Genomic DNA, 17,831 nt, shown 5'->3' on the forward strand with positions numbered 1-17,831 from the left:
ATCAAGCTTCTATTCCAAGCTGACAAGCAGAGGCCTGGGGATGAGACAAATGCAGAGGTGTTCCCGCTCAGACACATGCAGGCTGGGAGGTAGGCTCCTCCTGCCAGGGAGCTCTGTGCGATGGCCAACATTGGCTCAAGCTGGGGAAGGGGCACCTGGGCTGGGTGCCTTCCTCACTCCTCTCCATCCCCTCCAGCCATGGTTCCCCATTCAACACCTGGGCTGATCTCTATCATGTCTCCTTCCATGTCCATCTTTTTCCCCGTGGTAAGCAGTGCCTGAGTTGTACTTGTTTTTACCAATGCTCCTTGATTTACGATGGTCTTATGTCTCAATGAATCCTGTAAGCTGAAAATAACAGAAATTTAAAATGCACTGAGGGGCTGGGGGTGTGGCTCAAGCGGCACAGTGCACTGAATACCTCTAAGCTACCCAACATAACAGCTTAACAACACAGCACACTGATAGAGGGCTGGGAACTGTGGTTCACCAGACTCCAGCACTGCCAGAGTCTTGTACTACATATTGCTAGCCCGGGAATAGATCAAATTCAAATTTTGAAGCAATTTCCATCAAATGTGTATTGCTTCCACACCATCATGGCTCAGCTGTAAGTTGAACATCGTCAGTTAGGGACATCTGTGTATTCTAGCACCTAGTAGAGCCTGGCCCCTGGCAAGCATTCCCTGAGTGAAAGAATGACGGACACACTCCCCGAGGACCAAATGAGGGCCAAGGCTCTGAGAGCCTGTTGGACTGGGATAGGAGCACCCATGCTGTCCAGTCCTGGCACACTCAAGAGGATGGAGCCAGATCCCTGAAGAAGGGGTCACATCACAGTGGCTGTCTTCTGACTGCACCCTAGCAAGAAAGTGTCCTGCAAGCTGGCTGCTGAGATTCCTGCCAGCCACTTTCCTAATCGCTCACCTGGAGACCCATTTATTTCTAATTGCCTGGGAAGATGAACCTCTGACCTGCACAATATCCACCTGGGCTCAGGTTTGCCTATGGGAACTTCATGGGAAGTGGTACATGAACTTGGGTCTTTATGTTTTTCTCTGTAGAGCTATTCCTACCTCTCAAAGCACAGCATCTGCCAGGCGAGACTGCTCGACTTGGGCTCAAGGAGTCAGGTTTACTTTACTCAGTTACTTCCCTTGACTCCAAGTGTAACCTTCACTGGCAATCATACCCTCATTTGAAGTTGGTGAAGCCTCCCCTCCTCTCCCCTTTTCTTCCAAACATCCCAGCTATCCCTAGTTATCCACCAGAATGCTAATTCTGGCTGAGTTAAAGGAAAGATCAATGTTGGCCGAAGGTGTGTGGTAGACCTCAGCTACAACAGTTCTTTGTACTTACAGGGGGCCACCATCCAGATATGACATTATGCTTTGCCCTCAAGAAAGAGCCTTTCACTGATAGGAGCCAGACAGATCCAGCTGGGATAACCCCTGACTGCTCTGGCTCCTCTACCACCTGCAAGGGGTGGGCAATACGCCACTTCTTCAGAAAGAAAGGTGCAAAAGAGCTTCTCGGTGTCAGGTAAGTTTGGAGTCTCACAATCAATCGTCAATAGTCATTGAATGACCCCTTGGGTAAGACATTGCTTAGGGACTTAGAAAAGTGCTCTCAGGTGCAAGCAACCTTTGAGACTTCCGGGTAACCCTGCCCAGAACTGTACTTTCTTATCAACCTTGGCCTCCTTTCGATCACATGAACCTCCTGGTAGGAGAAAGCATCGAATAAAAACAGTTTTCTGTTTACTTTTTCTTAGATGCAGGCCAACAGCTGCTCAGGTTCCGCCCTTCCCAAGCCTGGCAGAACTTGTAGGGAGGCTGAGAGTGATGGGGTCAGAGTGGGGGGGGGGCGGGAATAAAGGGAGGAGCTGCTTAACAAAATAAAATTCCTGCTCCTAGAGTAGTTTTTTGCCCAGTGGCAGCAGAGCACAGTGCAGAGCCAGGTTTTAGCCATTAACTAGCTGGGTGGCCTCAGGCAACTTTCTTGGCTTTCTAGGGCCACCATTCTATCTTTTGTAAAACAGGGGAGGGTACAAATACAATACTCTTGACAGAGTAGTTAAGATTATTTAGTCATGCCAGCCTGAAGCCGAAGTGACTGCTGGGATGTGAGTACTGGAGATCTCTGTGCCTAAAACAGGAAACTAGATTACTTGCAGGAGAATAAGAGTTCCTCTGCTGGAGCTCCATAATGTCAAGCCCACCTTGTGGGTGTTCTTGAACATGCTTATGCACATGCCTGTCAGTCAGCAGTCAAGTTCAACACCGACCGCACGTGTCAAGAACACAGTGTGAATGAATCTCTGCCTGTGGACACCTGATCATGGCTTTGGTGGGAAGAGGGTTAGCAGAGGCTGCAGCCACCAGAAACTGGGAGGGAAGGATGGCTCCGGAGTTCTCAACCTGCTTCTTTCTGAGTCCCAACAATGGCCCTGGTTAGCGTATACAACTGAGGTGGTGGTGGGCTTGGAGTTCCAAAAGCTTCCTGAAATTCAGGGTGTAATGGAGCCTTTTCCAATCACTGGAACTCTTATAAGCCTCCAACTCAGGTGGGTAGAAGGAAGGAAGGGCAAAAAAGGGCTCCCCAAAAGGTGTTTCATGCCAAAGTATAGTTTGTATCTCTCCACTCTCTGCCAAGGGGTTTCCCAGTTCCCTGGGGCCAAAGCTCCCCTCCTGCTGCTCTGCTGACTGTCATTGGAAGTGGGCCATTTTCCACCCTCAAGGTGGCTGGGCTCAGGAGTACAGTGATGCTGCTGACTTGGGCTCTGTGCTCTGTCCACATGACCCCTGCCAGGGGATCCAGCTGTCAGTTAGCCAGCCCCAACCCTGGGAGCCTCCCGTTCTGCTCCCTGCCTCAAAACCCTTGGGGAATGAGAGTGGTCACTGGCAGAGAACTTCTCAGCAAGGCCTGCTTGGGACTTCCTCTGCAACTGTGCAGGGAATAAATCTGTCACCTACATCCCTGCACGGGTGACTCACCTTCCAGAGAAAGTGCTCTGCTCACCTAAGCAAAGATGCTTGGAAAATGACTAAGGCACTTATCAAATGCAGGCTGTGGGCCCAGCCAGAGACTGGGTAGGGTCTACCGGCTCTGCTCTTACTCCAGCCTGAAGGCAAGTGCGCTCCAGGCCGGCTGCTTTCATTTTCGTCTGAACTAAGCTCCACATGAGGCTTGACATCCGGTGATCTATTTTTTCTAAAAACTAGGTTCACTTTAGAAATGACTCTTCGGCCATCCAAGACAGCTTCCCCAAGAGAAAACAAAATGTTATTTAAAGAACATCAACCTGGTAGGAGCTTATGTTTTCGTTTTGTATTAAGGGAGCAAAAATAATTTAAAATCTAATGTGATTTTTTTTTTTTCTTGTGAGATTTTAAGGGAAATCTCCAAGTCCCTGACTGTAGATCCAGGGCCCCCAGACCTAGTAGTAGAGATAAAATGACAAGACATATTTTCAAAGGAGAAAGGGGGGTGAGGTTGGGTGCCATGTGCTGGTAGGAACTGTACCCAGAGAACCAAGCACTGTCTCTAGTCCCCCAAAGAACAAGTCCTTGTTGACTTATATTTCCTTTTTCTCACCCCTGAGAGTTAATGATGGGACCTACTTAGCCCCATGCAGGACCCTCCGAAGCCCCTAGTCAGGCCCAGCTCTGCCTATGGTTCAGAGAACTGGGAGTTCTGGGGATGCCCCCTGTTTATGATTGCCAACTCTCACTGGGCAGAATCTGGGCCCCTTTAGGCTCATTTGGAGTGAGGTGAGGGCAGAATCTAAAACCTCTAGGCTGGAGAAACATTGCCCTGGAAATCTTACTGAGAAAATAACTGTCCTGTCAGGCAATCTGACTCTTCTTGACACCAGGTTACCGAAAACCGGTCTGGTCACAATATAGTAATTGACGGCTACTACCACTGCCATTTCTACTACCACTGCTGACAACAACCTGTGACAGTCACTGTGCTCGGCACTGCACATGGATTCTCTTATTTTCTTCTACTCAAAACTTCCCATGAAATAGTTCTGGTCCCACTTACAGATAAGGCACCCATGCCAAAATAGAAGTGAAGTGATTTGCCTGAGGGCACGCAGGCAGACCACCGCAGACCTGGGCGTGGCTCACATCTGTCTGAGCAGACACTCTAAAACACCACACTGGCTTGGAGACAAATGGCTCTATTACTCTGGACAGCTTACTTGACCTCTCTGCCTTAGTTTCTACACCTGGAAAATGGGCAGAGGCAGACCTGTCCCAGCAGTAGGCTATTTGTCTTTTAAGCTTTGATTAATTAAGAACCAGTATTGATTAATAGTTGATTATTGATATCAACTGACGTAACTGATAGATAAAGCTGCTTCCCTGGTTTAATTATGTTCAAAATTGTTATGTTGGAGGGGGCACTTACAATTTTTTGAGCAAGTTCGAAAAAGCAGTGAAGCAGATGTCAAGAACAGTGGGTTTAGATTCCAGGCATGACAGTAATTGCTAAGGAATCTTGTCTACTTTCTCCTCACTAGGCTTCACTTTTCTGATCTGAGTCCCTGCCTCCCTTCACATAAGTACTGTAAGAAACTACAAAGCCTGGCTAAAAAATTATTCCTCATACACATAATTCCAAGGGATTTATATCAGTGAGCTAAAGGATTAAAGGATGAAAAACAGCCAAAAAAGACAGCAAACCCTTTAAACTAGAATTGAAGAACACACATGGGCTTGCAGGGTGGCTAGCAAGCACAAAGCCCTGAGTTCAAATCCCAGTACTATGGGGAGTGGGGGAAGAAGACACAAGCCACTGAGGAAAACTCATTTTTTCTGTACTATCACTCAGGCATTCAGACTGGTCCATAACCAAGGCCCCCATACCTCAGCACCCTGCTCAGCTCAGCTACATGCTCTCCTGTGCCATCTGCCCTCCGCCTCTCCTTCCCTCCCTATCTACTCCACTGCAATCAACCTTTCAGTCAGCATCAGCAAGTAAATGCAAAGCCTTCACCCTTTAAATGCACACCCTAGCCAGTGAAGATGCTCAGCTCCATTCCTTTCCCTTATTCAGGATCTTGGTGTGCAGAGCCCAGAGGGTTGACTTATCTTTAGAGCTCCCCAAGTCCACTCTCCAAACTGTCCCCCTCCCCAGCCATTTCACACTGGTGCCATCAAAAGTGCCCATGATGCTCAGATGCTTCCAGTTTAACTGAAATACTAAAATGGGGCAAACAGGAAGCATCAGACACAACTGCGGTAGTGACTTATTAATCACGAAAGCAGAATTTTAGTTGCATTTTAACCTTTTGCCAGGAAAAAAAAAAAACAACAAAAAACAGCTTTGAGATGACAGAAGCCATCAGTAGAAGTATGCTGCTCGTATATGTATCAAACCAACTCTGACTTTTTAATTTAGGACTGAATTTGGTTCTAAGATTTCTGTTTTCCCTCCAGAAAGAACATCTGTCAAGCCAACCACGATGAATCTGTCAGCTCTTCACAGGATAGGCAAGCCTGTTAGGAAAGTCCATGTGCTGTCCACTGAGACAGGAAAAAAATAGGAAACTAAAAGTGAGTTCACAGGCCAAAGTGACACAACGCTCTTAGGGGGCCACCAACCCTGGATGAAGCTTTTCTCTCCTTTACACCTCTATAGGTCTCTCACCAGACCCTAGCCAGGGATGAACCCTTATCACTCACAACCATTGCCTAGGGCTGGACAACCAATCAGGACAAACCCTCTTCTCAGCATTAAATGATACACAAACACTCCAAGCAGATCACAAAGGAGTCAGTGTTCATCAGGAGAACCAAAATGAGGAACCAAACCTCCATCTGCTGAGGCAAAACGGCCCAACCAGGCGTCTTTGTTTAATAGAAGAAGGCTCATTTGGCAGGGTCTCTGTCTGTGGTGCCGCTCCCACAAACTCTAACAGACACCAGAGGCAAAAACCCCCTCAGAACTGCTCTGTATATCAGCAAACAATCAGAAGATGACATAAAACTTGGCGAGTTGTTGCTGTCTGATTTCACAAACTGCTGGTACATATTCCTGGAGAATATATATATATATATATATATATATATATATATATTCCCAGATATATAATATATAACTTATATTTTATATATATATATTCCCAGATATATAATATATAACTTATATTATATATATATATATACACACACACACACACACACACACACAGCTGGAGACTAATTTCTAAAGTTTCTAAAGTCAGACACACTTACTTTTATTTAGAGATCTCCTGAGAAGTTCATTACACCCTTCCAAATAAATCAGGATGTCAAAGGTGTTTAAAAACTCTGAGTCTGGTATCACTCCAAAGGAACTGACTTTGACATCACTTTTAAAATAGCAAAAGAAAATCCAAACACATCCTAAGCAAAACAAACACCTTATAAATGTCCTCTTACATTAAAGGTGTAAATATCACACCAAACACTTCTCCCTCCTTTTTCCATCAGAGTCCTATTATGTCATCCTGATTCAGGGGTCTGGGGAACCCACCCTCAGTCCTAACTTGAGGCACCAGGCAAGAAATATGCCTCCCACACCTGCCTTAGGTGCCTCACCTATAAAACTGGATGATGCTATCCATCTACCACACAGAGGGTTAAAGGGAAAAGGTTACAGGTATGAAGATGCTAAGTATACAGCACATCACTAATGTTAGGATACTATCTTCCTCTAATCTTTCAGAAAAACTGTGTTTTTAGTCACAGGGTTTTTCAACATTTTTCTTGGAATAAACTTTAATTTATTGACATTCATTGGTCATGGGCCTACTCTTGTTAAATTTCATTCAGTTTTCGACTCCTTAAACAAGTTACTCATGTTCCCTGTCTCAAGTTACCAAAAAGAATTTTGCCACTGACACCACTGATTTCTGAACTTTTTCCCACTCATCCTCTCCTCTCCACACTCCTTCACACCGCAGGCCATTGGAGCTGAGAGCAACATTTTAAGACCCCCAAGTTGGAACTGCACAGGTGTGAATCTCTGCATGGTACAAGTGGCTTTCTACCTGGTGGCCGGTGGCTTCAAGCTGATGGGGCCACAACGGGCTTCCAAAAGTCCCCGAGTGGAACACACAGAACTACAGAGAAGAGTCGGGGTCAGAGAGAAGGATGCCGGGGGTGGCCGGCACTGCCCCGCTGGGTGCCGAGGGCAGGGTCTGCTCCTCTTGTTGGTGGGGTGTGACCTCCCAGGCACTTCCCAGGGGAGACCAGAGGGTTCCACGGCCAGGGCAGGTGGGAGCGCGCAATTCTGCAAGGGGGCACCCAAGGCGCGGAGCAGGAGGAGCGGGCCTGGCTGCAGGGCAGCTGAGCGCGGTGGCACGGGTGTTGGGGAAGGGGAAGCAGGGAGTCCTCGCGCACGCTTCGGGCGACCGTGTGGCCTGCGAGAGTGCGCGGCCTGGAGGCTTGGGGCGAGCACGGTGTGCGATCTTGGCGCTGGCAGCTAGGGTGCGCGAACGGACGGCCCAGGGAGCCCAGGCCCGCCGCGAATGGGTCCGACCGCGGACGCCTAGCCGCCGATCCCCACCATTCGAGCGCGCGGGCCAGGCCGAAGCTCAGCAGGGCTCTGAGGGACGACCCATCCCCGCCGCTCCCACGGCGCCCCGCTTCAGGTCTTGGGGTCCCGCCCATTCACCTACCGGCGGAGCGCCGATCTCCCCAACCAAGCGAGTGTAGCGTGTAGCTGGCCAGCGATCTCCCGCCGCCGGTCCCCGACCGCTGCGATCCGGGCCCACGGTCGCCCCGCCCCGGCCCCGCCTCTGCCCTGCGCCCCGCCCCCGCACCGCCTTCCCGACCTCCCCCGGGACCACGCCTACCCCCCCCCCCCTCCCCCGCGGCTGATACTTTGCCTAGCTTCGCGCCTCCTTTTTTTGGCCGCACAGCTACCCTTGATCCCACCCACTCGTCCCAAGTAGCCAATGAGATGGCTCTTCCTGGCCTGCCCATCGTCCCACTCCCTATCAACTATTGGCTAACGAGGTCTAGTTACCAGAAATGGTCATTATTTCCGGCCAAGTCTGGGCGAACCGATGGACGAAAGGCGGAGACAAGCCGAGTGTTGGTGTAACTACACATGCGCGATCCACTTCTGGCAATCTTTACCGGTTGTATTCTTCTTGAGGTTACGGGAAGGAAGGGCGCCGGGGCGCATGCGTGGGCACTCCCAGCTCCGACTTCGGTTACCTTGGAGACGTCTGGGCGCTCTAGCTGCTCAGCTTCCTTTCTGCTGTGAGGTCGTAGCTATTGAGGCACAAGGTGGTGGTGGTAGAAATACGTCTGTGGAACACTGACTGTGCCTGGCGCTGTAGAGTACCTAGGATGAGTAAGAAGGTTAAGCTGCCTGCTCTCGAGAAGCTTGGGGAGCCAGGGGCCTGCACAGGGAAGACCACGTGTGTTGAAACCCAGGTCTTTTCGAAGACCAAGACAGCGTGCAGCGGGCGTGGTGCAACCTCTTCCCGCCGATGGAGAAGCTGCATAGTGTGTGCGCCACTCTCCTCTCTGGGTTTACAAGCTATAGAATCAGGAAAAGGGAGCTTTCCATAAGCTAAGAAATGACCTTGAGTTTGAATGTGCAGAGGTGTCAACAGTGCACCTTTCTGAATGGGAGGAGGGAAAGACAGAGGGAAGTAGGGAAGGTACAGATTCCCACTCCTTCCAACTTTTGCCAATATATTTTCTAGTGTTTCCACAGTGAGCTTGTATTTATTTGTAATAAAATCCCAAACTTACTTTTTTAAGTTTGCAAAATAAAATATGGATCCCTACGCTGGCGATTCGGTCAGGAATCTAGTGCAGGTGTGGGGACTGTCTATAGTGGTGGGGAAGCAGGCCTCATCCAAGGCTATCTTGAGAATTAAGGAGCCCCCTACCTCTGGAAGGGATAGGCCACGTCTGTCTGCTCTGGATCACTTTGTAGACAGTCCGTGGTAGTTGAAATCCTCGTTTCCAGAGATCTGTGCCCAGCAGACATCTGTTGGGGGTATTCATTTAGGTAGTGGTTGAAAACCTACAACAGTGAGGGCCTTACCCACTCCTCAGGTAAGAAGTTTGCTTTGTTTGGCTGGCCTTTTCTTTGAATTTGAATACTTGAGAGCAGAGCCTGCAGTTCCTTATAATCCCAGCCCATGTTGTATATTCCCAACCATGTCCTGTCTTCTGTCGTGTCCAACCCCTACAGCATTTCTGGTTGTTGCTTCCATAGACCCTGTTCTTTGGAGCCATACGGTCTTTGGGGCATATACTGGCTTTGCCAGTGACCTGCTGGAAGTTTGTGGGCAAGAAAGAAGCTGAACTGGGCGCCCCTAAAGCTCCTTCCACCTCCAGAGTTTTGCATTTCAGTGACTCAGGGAGAGGTGGGGTTGGGCTAGACATGCAGGTATCAGGACTTGGGTGCCACCACCTGTTTGCCTGTGGGCACACCACTTCTCAGGAAAGACGTGGGCACAGGCCCAGAGTCTCCACACACTCTTGCTCACTTTTGTTGTCTCCCTCTTTCATCCTTCCTTCTTTAGGGCATTCAGGACCCCTGTGCTTTACCCAGCTTCCCTTGACATATCTCTGGTCCTGGCTCCCCTGCATGCCATACTTACCTATCAAGACAATCTGTCTTTAGACCTATGCACTAATAATAGTGTGTGTGAGAGAGTCAGCTCTGTTGACCCAAAGCTCTGGAGAAGGAATTTCAGTTCAGGTTGCAGAGGAAGAACAAACCACTACACACTAGTAAGGGTGGTATTAGCAGGCTTCTGGGTTTCAGAAGAAAGACCTGGGTTCTTAGGTCTTTCCAAGCCCCACTGTGTGTGAGGTGAGATGAGAAACAATCCGACACCCCCAGGAGTCAGTCTTGAAGTGTCTCTGAGCCTGAATTACTTACACACCCTCTGGAATTCGAGCTTCTGGGCAAAATTACTTCCTCCCAGCCTAAGCCAGGGCGATTTGGGAAGGCTTCTAGCCTTGAGTCACTTGTGCAGCCTCGGCTCTGCTTTAAATAAAAGAATTGACATTTACAGGATGACTCACCTGGAGCAGCGAGCTAGGTTCTCAGTACTCAGGGAGTTTCACATCCCATCTATTTTAGGACTCAAAATATTAGGGTGAGACTGTGCTAGTTCAAAAGAAGATCAGCTTTTGGTTTTAGAGAGCTTAAGAAAGTAAGCCAGACAGTTCAGTTTCTAAGTGTTTTGTCTGCATAACTTCACTGACTATTTGCTCAACCTGGTCCTATTGACATTTTGGGTTCAGTAATTCATAGTTAGAGGGGGACTGTCCTGTGCATTGTAGGATTTTTTTTTTTTTTTTGCAGTGCTGGGCTTTGAACTCAGAGCCTACACCTTGAGTCACTTCACCAGTCCTTTTTTATGGTGGGTTTTTTTTGAGAGAGGATCTCCCAAACTATTTGCCAGAAGCTGGCTTCTAACTGGGTTTCTCCTGATCTCTGCCTCCTGAGTAGCTAGGATTACAGGCGTGAGGTGCTCGGCTTAAAGTTGGATTGATCATATATAATTTGTCTTCAAATAATCCCCTGGGAAACTTTTTTTTTTTGGCAGCAGCACTGGGATTTGAACTCAGCCTCACTCTTGCTAGGCAGGTGCTCTAGCACACGAGCCACCCTACCAGCCCTTGTTGGATATTTAAGAGCATTTTCTTTCTTTCTTTTTTTTTTTGTGGTGGTGGAACTTGGATTTTTGAATTTAGGGGGGTTTATGCTGGCTAGGCAGATGCTGTACTGTTTGAGCTTTTTTGCTGTAGTTACTTTGGAGAGAGCGTCTCACTTTTTGCCCAGGCTACTACCCTCCTATTTTACGCTTCCTGCCATGCTGGGATGACAGGCGCCCACCATCATGCCCAGTGTTTTTCCATTGATACGGGGTCTGGCAAACTTTCATTTGCCCAGGTTGGCCTGGAACTGTGATCTTCTCAATTTCAGCCTCCCAAGTATCTAAAATGACAGATGTGAGCCACTGGTGCCTGGCTGTTTAAGAATATTTCTGTGCACTAGATAATAATAGCACTCCCCCACCCACCGTATGTGACAGCCAATATATGTCTCCAGTTATTGCCAAATGTCCCCAAGGGAACAAAATTGTCCCCAGTTCAGAGATCTGCAGTCTTAACACTATAGATAGTATTATTATTCCCACTTCATAGATGGGCAAACTAACTGAAGCTTGGACAGAGTAACTTGCCCAGGTTTACTTTGCCAGGTATGACTCCAGAGCCCCTTCCCTCCTGCATGCAGGACTCCACAAAGACATTGGGCTTCACAGAGCCAGCTACCCATCAGTTCTACAGAAGAGTGATGAAGAGTGAGTAAGTTTTGTGCATCAGTGAGAGAATGTTATCCTTGGGTCACTTTGCCTTTTCTGTTTGCCTTGGATAAAGGAAATTTCTTCTGGCTTTTAGTCAATACATTGAGAAAGTGGCTGGTGAATCATCTGAGTGTCTGTGGCTTTCAGGCCCCACAGTCCTATGAGATCTCAAGTTACACTTGAGAAGAATGCTGACATGAAGCTAAGAATGAGACATGACTGGAGGCTGGGGGAGATGCATTTTTACTTTTCCCATTAGGGCCCTACTCAAGTCTGCAGCCATGGTACCATTGCTGTCCTGAAGTTTGGACCTGCCTTGTTGCTGCCATCTCAGTGCAGAGGTCTGGGCAGGGAGCAGGGAAACAGGAGAGGGAATGGATGAATGGATGCAGGCAGTGGTGTGATGGAGCTGTCTTCCTGTTCTGCAGTCTGTGACTTCATGTTGGAAGCTTGGATTAAATTGGATTTAGTGGGAGTATTTACACCATGGAAATTGGCCAGTGGTATAAACCAGGCCTACCCACTGCACAAGCTGATAAACATTCATCAGCCTTCTAGTTCTCACTCTTTGCTGCCCAGTCTTACCCCACATGGGGGAGACAGAAGTGACACCATGAACCTCAGAGCCAGTGGGGAGAGGAGCAGCCATGGTGATACAGGTGAGGGGAAGAGGTGCCAATCTTGGAAAATGGTAGAGAAGCCTGATAGGGGACTCTGTGGGACATTAGGCAAAGATGATCTTGCCAAGAGCAGGTCCTGGACATACCTTCCTAGACACCTCTCCTGAATTTGAAGCCTTCTTAGAGATTCCTGTCTTGACTCAAATTCCTCTCACTTCCTGATTGGTTTTTCCCCTCCTAAGTCACCTCTTTACCTCTAGTCTTCTTTCCACACTATCCCCAGCCTTTCTGGTAGATTTAATTCTCCCCTAAGAGCCAGGCCCTGGTGGCTTACACCTGTAATCCTAGCTACTTGGGAGGTTGAGATTGGGAGGATTGGGGTTTGAGGCCAGCCTGGACAAACAGTTCACGAGACCCCTATCTCCAAAATAACCAGAGCAAAATGGACTTGGAGGTGTGGCTCAAGTGGTAGAGTGCCTGCTTTGCAAGCATGGCTCCCATCAAAAAAAATTCTAAGAGACCACTTAGGTCATATTGTTCCACCCACAATGTTCCAGTATCTCCTGCCCTCTAACATCTCCCTCCTTTAGCCTCTTCCTTTCAACCTGCAATGCAGTCAAGCTAAAACCAACCCACCAACCAATCATTCCCTTACACTGTTTCCAGGTATCTGCTTCATTTCCCACTTGAGTGTACCCCTTGTAGTCTGGTTTTTGCCCACCACCCCTTCTCTCCATGGACACCCACTAGCTGGCTCCTGGGAGATGTCCTCATCCCACTTCCTATCTGCAGCCTATCTCCATTTAATGCATTGATTACCTATGTGTCACACTGTGGGGAGGGAGTATAGAGCCTCCAAACCAGTCCCTGTACTCAGGGCTTCCTGTCTTGTGGGAGAGTAGACCTGGAACAAATCACCAAAGATGAGAACTTAAGTCATCCTGAGGTAAGAGTGATGAAAGGAGAGATAGAATGTACTGTGTCAGGCAGGATCCAACCAGGGAAACAGATCCCAGTCTGGATTTTCAAACAGAATTTAATGAGAGAATAGTTTACACAGGGGATGGAAGAGTGGAGAAGTCCAACAAAGGATGACAAAATGATCAGGAACTAACTACTGCCCCCTGGTGGGACTTGACTAGGTGGGGCTTGGGGCCAGGGTCACTTAGAAGAAGGTGGAACCACAGAGCAGACACACCTACTTCTGTAGCTCCCACTCAGAACCAAGAGGATGGTGAGAAAACTCTGGATTTCTCTTGCCTTTCACCTTCTAGTTTCCTGCCAGAGTCAGTCACCTGCAGTACTGCACAGAGTAGAGGTGAAGGCTGGAGGGGAAAGCACAAAACCCAACGCCTGCAGAGGTAGGGGTGGGAGAGGATAAGGGGGACTAACTTAGTGGAGGGTATCCTTGGAGAACTAAGCTGTACCCTTAAAGAAGAGAAGTTAAAGAGGGGAAAAGAGGGCTAGGGATATGGCTCAAGTGGTAGAGCACCAGCCTAGCAAGCGCAAGGCTCTGAGTTCAAACCCCAGTACAGAAAAAAAAAAAAAAGGGTTGGGGAGGGAGAAGGATTTCCAGCAGTCATTGGTATGTGTGGCCTATCCTGCTTCTGAAATACTGTGCTTTCTGTCTCCTTCTTTTTCTTAAAAAATTGAGGCATTCCCCATGTTTCACTCATGAGCCCCTCATTCTCTACATTCTCCCTTAGAGTTCTTATCCCTTCTTGGCTTCACTGAATCATTCAATAAATATTAATTGAGCATCTACTGTGTGCTAGGCACTTGACTAGGTCTTGGTGATAGACAGATGAATGAGTCAGCATGCCTGCCCTCAACACTGGAGATAGGCATGGTTGCAATATAATGTGAAGGTCAGAAGGAACCTGTGGACAAGGTAAGAACACATGGGGGAGATCAAAGAGGGCTTCCTGGAGGAGGTGATACTTAAATTGATTCTCCCAAGGACACTAGCAGTGAGCTAAATGAATGAGGTGGAAAGGCAAAAGGAGTAATATATAAAGGTCTGAAAACAAGGATAGTCAGGTGCTGGTGGCTCACACCTGTAGTCCTAGCTACTTAGGAGGCTGAGATTGGGAGGACTAAGGTTTGAAGCCAGCCTAACTAAGCAAATAGTTTGTGAGACCCACCTCCAAAAGCAGGGAGAGCAAAATGGACTGGAGGTGTGCCTCAAGCAGCAGTATGCCTGCTTTTTGAGCTCCCGCATTGCAAGCATAAAGCCCTGAGTTGATACTTCAGACTCACCAAAAAAATAAATTTTATTTAATTTATTAAATAAAATGAATAAAATAAAATAAAAATGAAGACAAGGGGCAATCAAGACACATTTGGGAACTGGGCGTCAAATGCCAGTAACAGATGCAGCTGGCCTTGCAGTCTGCGACCTAGACTATGACAGACCCATATTTAGTAGGTTAGGCTGAAGAAAAGACAAATCACATTGCTAGAACAGCATCTTAGAACAAAATCTCTGTCTGCAGTGGGTGAGTGTGGGTGAGTGCTGACAACAGAGCTGGAGGTCAGTGGGGCTGTGCAATGTGACATGATGGAGCTGGACTAAGGCAGTGGTAGGAAGACAGATTAGCAAAATAATGTGGAGGGCAGAAGGAACTCCTGTCCCCTTGCTGGCACAGGTTAGCAAAACAGGGAGAGAGTCAGTATTGAGCAACAGAGTGGAAAGGTGGAGTGTGGATGAGGATGGAGGGGTGTATCTGGGATGCTGAGGTTGTGAGTCAGGAGGAGAGAGGATCTGGGCTGAGGAGGGGACGCTGGCTTGGGACACGTGTATCTGAGCTTCCTCTGCCCTTGCCACTGCCCTCACTCCGCTGTTGACTCCCAAATTAACACCTTCAGTTTTGACCTTGATCTTAACCTCCAAACCAGAATTTCCACCCTCTGGCCACCTGCCCTCTCCAATTCTACATTGTCCTCCAAACTGTTCTTTGGCTTCTCTGTGTTAATGACATTACCATCAAACCCAGGAGTCTCCATTGCCTCTTGCTGTGCCAACTCGAGTTGAGTTGATCTCTATAATTCTCTTTGTGTCAGGGACCTTCCTGTCTCCCCTTCCTGCTGGTGCCTTCATGATAGCTCACCATTTCCTCTTTCTCCCTGTCATTTCCATGCCAATCCTTCCTACATGGTTTGTTATTCCCTTGCTTGAAGCTTTCAGTGGCTCCCATTACCTACTGATGAAGGTCAAGTTTATTATTGGCTCTCAAAGTCTTCACAGTCTAGCCCAAATTCACTTCTTTTGGTCTTATTTTTTACAGCTTTTCTGCAGGCTCCCTTCTGTACTACTCACCATTGCCCTAGCTACGTGTTTCTGTATCCAGATGAAGGCTTCCCTGCAGACAGAAAAACACCCTCTACCTCTGCCTGTCAAATCACACCCATGTGTCAAGTCACTAATGAAATGCCTCCTCTCCAAGGATCAAACATTTCCCAGCTATTTATCGCTTATCTTAACTCCTTAACACACAGTATATACTTTGATGGCAATTTATAATCACCACATGGTGAGCTGGCGTTTAGTAAACATGTTGAATTGAATTGGTTTGAGAACCATTCCTCAGATCAAGAACTTGCTATGGTTCTTTATTGTTAGCCGCTTCAGAAGCCTGCTTCTAGTGACTTCCCAGTTTCCATCTAAGATATTTAATCTTACTTCCCTACTGTTACCCAAAATATATCCCATGTTCAATTTCAGCCCTATGCTAAAACTGTGAAAAATATAAAAATAAATAAAATACATCTTCCCTCCTCTCTAGAAGCATGTCAATTCCCAAGGTGAGTAAGCTATGCATACTAACAGCTAATACAGTGTTACCTTAAAACAATATCTTTTGCTTATGAGGTAGACACTCTCTCCTTTATGATCAAAAGTCTGATTTCATTCATAGTGGTGACCTGCTTGGTTTGAAATGCTTCCCTGGCTCCCTTGCAGCTAGAGTAACTATGTTACTCAATTCCAGCCAGTGAAATAGATGGATCTGGAAGTCTCTGGGTCAACCATAGGAGCCAACTCAGTCAGCACATGCCCTTTTGTCTCTTGCCCTTTTCCCTATGCCTTTCTTCTGTCTGGAATGTGGGCCTAGAGCCTGGAGGTGAAGCAGCCAGTGTCTAAGCAGAAGAACGAAACCTTTGTGATGGTAGAGCAGAAAGCTACATGACCCTTGAGTCTCTGAGAGGTACATGGAATTGTCATACAACCAGGGATGCCCACCTACTAGGGACTGTTCACTTTCAGCTTCTGGCTATATGATTAAGCCACTGGAGCTAGGTTTCTGTGACATGCAATACTTGCCAATATAGTGAGATTTGTAGGATTTCCCAACAGTGAAAAGTAGCCCTAGAATGGAGCGACACTGGCAAAAACCTTAAAATGTCTTTAGTGTGTGTTTATTAGAGTTGGGTAACATATGGAAAGAAAAGCCAGGTCTGCAGCCACTCCTGTTTTCTGGGAAAGGAACCTCCCCTGGGAAAGCTTGCAAGGGATGAATGACTCAATGAGCTGGAGCACATACCAAGAATGCCAGTCAAAGGTTGCATGACTTCTCCAGCTAATGGGCTGATCAGGAGCAAGATATGTTTTACCCAAGTAAGTGATATGAAGAATGCTCAAATTAGGTGGAGGGAAAACCCAGGTGTCAAGATTCAGAGATTAGACAGCCCATCTATGGAGATGTGCTTCCAACAACCCATGCCATGCAGACAGGGCTTTCCTGTAAGCCATGGCTCCCCAGAGAGGGGTGCAGGGTCCCCCAAGTGGTTCACTAGAAGGTATGGGGTAGGCCACACCTCTAAGTCACACTGGAACCATGCTGATCTAGTTCTCTTTCCAATTCTCGTCTTTTGTGTCTATTTCTTAAATAGTTGATGTGTGTGTCTTACAGAAATTTCAGAAGAGCATGCTTTTCCCATCTCTGGTCTCAGGTTCATCTCTTTGGAAGTAACCACTCTTACCTGTTTTTGTGTATTATTTTCTAGATATATTTTATGTATCTATAAATGCATACATCCACATAGTTATTTTAAGAAATTAATGCAAGCATACTGTACAAGACTGCTTTATACCTTGTTTATTTCACTTAACACATCAGTGAGTTCCACATACTACACATAGAGCTGCCTCATTTTTATAAAGACTGCATTTACAAGGATTCCATTATATGATAATAATTTACCTGCTCCCCTCTTAATGGACTTACCTGTTTCCAACTATTTCCTAGAATAAGAATTGCTGAAGTCAATATCCTTGTACCTATCTCATTTTGCATATTAATGAATCCATGTAGTCAACAAATATTTATTGAGCACTACTCTGCACCAGGTCCACTCTGGGCACAGGGAGTAGAGCAGGGAACCCAGGGAAGGGAGTACTTGATCACATTGCTGCATTTAGAGTGGAGAAGAGCCACAGGAAATATTCCTAGAATTTCTTTCAACCCTAATTAAGTCAAAAAGAAAGGTTCATTAAGAAAATGAGAAAAGCTCACTTTGGTGCCAATATGTATAGTTTCTTTTATCTTTTTTTTTTTTTCCTTTTGAATTCAGGACCTGGTACTTGCCAAGCAGGTGCTCTACCACTTGAGCCACACCACCTGCCCTTTATTTTAGGTGTTTTTTTTTGGGGGGGGGGGTGGTACTGGGCCTTGAACTCGGGGCCTTCACCTTGAGCCACTCCACCAGCCCTGTTTTTGTGAAGATGTTTTGGAGATAGGGTCTTGCAAACTATTTGCCTGGGCCAGCTTCAAACAGCAATCCTCCTGATTTCTGCCTCTTGAGTAGCTAGGATTATAGGCGTGAGCCACCAGCGCTCAGCGGTGTTTTTTTTTGTTTTTTTTTAGTAG

At 47.2% G+C, this 17,831-nt stretch overlaps 1 protein-coding gene across 2 annotated transcripts in view; it reads right to left on the minus strand.

Annotated features, from left to right (window-relative positions):
* Map3k14 (mitogen-activated protein kinase kinase kinase 14) overlaps window positions 1-7,797 on the minus strand; it is a 43,680-nt gene extending 35,883 nt beyond the window's left edge. For both annotated transcript variants that reach the window (XM_020171829.2, XM_020171820.2), the window contains exon 1: window positions 7,676-7,797. The gene's annotated coding sequence lies outside the window, so the exon portion shown is untranslated. The remainder of the gene's footprint in view (window positions 1-7,675) is intronic.
* Between the last annotated feature and the right edge of the window lie 10,034 nt (window positions 7,798-17,831).

This window comes from Castor canadensis, chromosome 11 (genome assembly GCF_047511655.1).
Source record: "Castor canadensis chromosome 11, mCasCan1.hap1v2, whole genome shotgun sequence".
Classification (NCBI taxonomy): Eukaryota; Metazoa; Chordata; class Mammalia; order Rodentia; family Castoridae; genus Castor; species Castor canadensis.